Genomic DNA, 4,466 nt, shown 5'->3' with positions numbered 1-4,466 from the left:
CAATCTATATATCTTCACACCCATCTCTAATATTCTCACTCCCAAACTCACCCACTAGGTCATCAAATGTGTCAACATTTGGTATCCCTCTAGTAAATGGCTCACACTCAATTCTAATATCACATAGCACATCATCACCAATAACACCATTATATTCTCTATTAGGCATTGATAACACTACCGACCAACCACGATGCATTGGGTCGTCAACATAAAATACTTGTTTGACTTGAGAAGCCATAACAAATTGGTCATTCCTATGTCCAATTTTACTCAGATCTACACGGGTAAATCCGAGTTCGTCGACTACAAGGCCTGAAGTGTTATCTATCCAATCACACCTCAAGACTGGGATTCTAAACTTTTGGTAGTCAAGGTCCCAAATTTCTTGAATAACCCCATAAAAACCCATATTGGAGACAGTAGGGTTTTTATCCTTCACACTAGCAACTTGCATAGTATGTGCAAGTAAATAAACTCCACTATTTTGGACAGTTCGCACATCATCTTGTGCCTTGGGGTTAAATTTGACACCATTAATAAGATAGCTCCTATATGATGGCACTGCCATGCTTGGACCAGCTGCTAACCACCTCAAATGTTCAGGTACGCCATTATTGTCTTCCCCATTAAGTTCACTTTGAACCTGCAAATTAAACATATATCTTAATTCAATCTAACATATAGAAAGAAAGAAAATTAAAAGTTCAGTATGTCATTCAATAACATATATACCTTAAAGCGTAGCCATTGAATGAAAGTGCTATTGTGCTTATCTTGTAGCCACTTTGTTCTCTTTCTAAATTTTGGATAAGTGGTCTTGATGTGGATCATATGTTCCCTACAATTGACAAGAAAAAATCACGCATTACGGTCCCTTGTATATAAGATAAATATAAGGAGTAATAATATTTAAAATGGCTACATATGAAAAATTAAACTTATACGTACTCGATATAAGGTAGGACTTCCTCCGTATTCTCCAAGACATATAGATGTGCCTGGTTCAACAAGTCCAGATCAACTAAGCTCACTGTGCAACCTGATAATGGCTTTGAAACTCCCATCTTCTGGCTTGAAGGCACTCCAACTGTAGTAACATCAGATGAATGCTCGGTACAAAACTCTACAGCTTCTTCAGCTATATACCGCTCAGCAATGCAACCTTCGGGATGAGTACGATTCTGAACATACCCCTTTAGCACTTTCATGTATCTTTCAAACGGATACATCCATCTAAAATATACTGGCCCATATAGACGAACTTCTCTAACAAGATGTACTACTAGATGAACCATGATATCAAAGAATGAAGGGGGAAAGTACTTCTCAAGCAAACACAAAGTAACTACTACATCTTCTTCCAACTTATCTAGCTTGGAAATATCTACCGTCTTTGCACATATAGCATTGAAGAAAAAACACAATCGAGTTATTGCATACCTTGCAGGCTTCTCCAAAACAGAACGAATTGCCACAGGGAGCAATTGTTGCATCAAGGTATGACAATCATGAGATTTAAGGCCAAGAAGTCTTGAATCTTTTAAAGATACAAGATTTTTTATATTTGAAGAATAACCTTCAGGGACCATCATACCACAGAAAGAATTGAAAACCGCTCTCTTCTCTACTCTTGACAAATTCCAAGGCCCTGGAGGCAAGCGAGTACATCTCTCTCCATACTCGGGTTGCAAATCAGTTTTGACCCCTATGTTCAATTAGTCTAACTAGGAGCAATCTCATCTTTATTTTTTCCAGGGATCTCTAGCAATGTACCAATGATACTATTGTAAACATTCTTCTCAATGTGCATAACATCTAGGGCATGCCTCACAGGGAAGTATTTCCAATACTCGAGATCAAAGAATTTTGATTTCTTCTTCCAACAAACTTTGTCACCATCATTCTCACCAACACTTGCCCCATTTTTCGAGCCCCATATGTAATTAATATCTTCAACCATATGAAGCACTTCTTCTTCGGTTAATGGCTCGGGAAGCATGCCATATTCAGGTTTCCCATTAAAAGCTGCACGTTGCCTCTTATATGGATGATTGATTGGTAACCACTTTCTATGCCCAATGTAACAAAGTTTGTGGCCATTTTTCAACCTGTGACTAGGTGTATCATCGCCGCATGTTGAACAAGCTTTATATCTTTTAACGACACAACCAGATAAGTTTCCATAGGCAGGAAAATCATTAATTGTCCACAGTAATACATCTCTCAGTGTAAAGTATTCTCCTATGTGGGCATCATACACTCCTCTAATCCCATCCCACAGAGATTTTAAATCATCAATCAAAGGCTGTTTAGGACCGGAAATCAATAAGGTCAACATCATGAACTTCCACTTCATGCATAGCCATGGTGGGAGATTATATGTAACTAACATAACTGGCCAACAACTGTATCTGCTACTTAAAGAACTGTGGGAATTGAATCCATCAGATGAGAGAGCCAATCTCAAGTTTCTTGGCTCATTACCAAAGTCGGGCCATTTATCATCAACAAGTTTCCAAGACGGGGAATCCGCTGGATGAGACATATGACCGTCAACTGATTTTCTTGCAGCATGCCAAGTCAAACTCTTAGCTGTCTTATGTGATTGAAACAACCTTTTAAACCTTGGAATTGGAGGAAAATACCATACCACCTTGGCTGTCACACTCTCTTTCAAGAACCCATCTTTGGTTTCCTTCCACCTTGAGATACCACAAGTAGGAAAATTAGTAGCTTCCTCATACTCCTTCCGATACAAAATGCAGTCATTGGGACATGCGTGGATTTTCTCGTAACTCATCCCTAAAGCAGACAAAGTCTTTTTTGCCTTGTACATAGAGGAAGGTAATGTATTTCCTTATGGAAGCAATTCTCCTTGAAGTATCAATAATTCTGTAAAACAAACATCACTCATCCCATGTTTTGCTTTCAAATTATATAACTTCACCAAAGCCGACAACTTCATGTACTTACTGCAACCAAGGTACAAGGGTTCATCCCCATCCCCAATCACATTGGCAAACTCATAAGGATCAGATCCAATATTGGCAAAATCATTATCATCCATCCCTAATTCTTCAGAAACATAACTGAACCTACTTTGCTCATCTTCTTCCACATTTCTACTAGCATTGGTAGTCCATTCCCAAGGTTCTCCGTGCCATGTCCAAATCTTATAACTTTGGTCAATTCCATTAAAGTATAAGTGTTCCCTTATAATTCCAACCCCAAACAATCGAATATTCCCACATTTAACACATGGACAACGAATATGAGTTGTATTTCCAAGATTTTCTACAGCAAAATTCAAAAATCCTTCCACCCCTAACTCATATGCCTTCGATCTTCTATCCGCATGCATCCATGACTTATCCATCTCACACTCTATAAAATCATATAAATATATATATATATATATATATATATATATTAAAGTGGAAGGACCAACAATGAAACACTACCTCATTCAAATAGCAGAGAACAAATTTAATATAAAATATAAAACATGAACAAGACGACGGTTTTTACAACATAATCGTCATTTAATATAAAATCAGACGACGGCATCTATAGTTACCGTCGTCATTAAGAACCTAAACCCAGAAATTTGTACAGCATTCTGGTAGACTAAAGACAACGTTTAATGGAGTAACAGTCGTCTTTAGGCTACCAGTTGCGGCTTAAAACTCAGACGACGGGAGTAAATGAACAACCGATGTATAATAAACATTTAGACGACGGTTTGATCCATCAACCATCGTCGTGGTTAAAAAAAAAAATAGCTTAAATATCCCATCCCCATTCCTTTTCCAAGAACCCGTGGCCAAACAAACATAAAAGAACCCAACCAGAGAGTAATTATTGCAAGAATGCAAACACCAAAACATAAAAGAACCCTAATACAGCTACCAATTAAGAACCCATAGCTACCAACGAAAACATTTATGGATTTAAGAAAAGATCAGGGTTAAAGGGACTAGGGTTGTACTTACATGGATATTGAGAGAGAGCTGAGAGAATGTAACAACTGCTTGAGAGAGAGCTTGGAGGATCTACCCAACGATTTGAGAGAGAGCGAAAACTTTCAGACAAATTTATGTTGAAGAGAGAGAATGAACTATTTGAGGGTTAAAGGGAAATTCTGAAAATTTTAGGTTGCGGTCAAAATTTTTAAAGTACCACGTTTTTCAACGACGATGGTAAATCTTATATATCGACGTCTAATATGTACTTACGATGGCGGTTTTCACGCAAGACCGACGTTGTAAACATAACATACGTCGCCACTTAATAACCGATGTCGTAAACCCGATTCCATTAGTCTGGGTTTACGTAGTTGACCAAAAACAGCGGGAGAAAACCGGCGTCGTTTCAATCCTAAACCCTAAACCCTAAATTTTACAATAATTTTTAAAAAATACCCAAGTATGAGAAAAATGAACCGAAAATTGCTACAGACTCCT

This window comes from Prunus avium, chromosome 7 (assembly GCF_965620075.1).
Source record: "Prunus avium chromosome 7, drPruAviu1.hap1.1, whole genome shotgun sequence".
NCBI lineage: Eukaryota > Viridiplantae > Streptophyta > Magnoliopsida > Rosales > Rosaceae > Prunus > Prunus avium.
Note: the sequence above shows the minus strand (reverse complement) of the source record.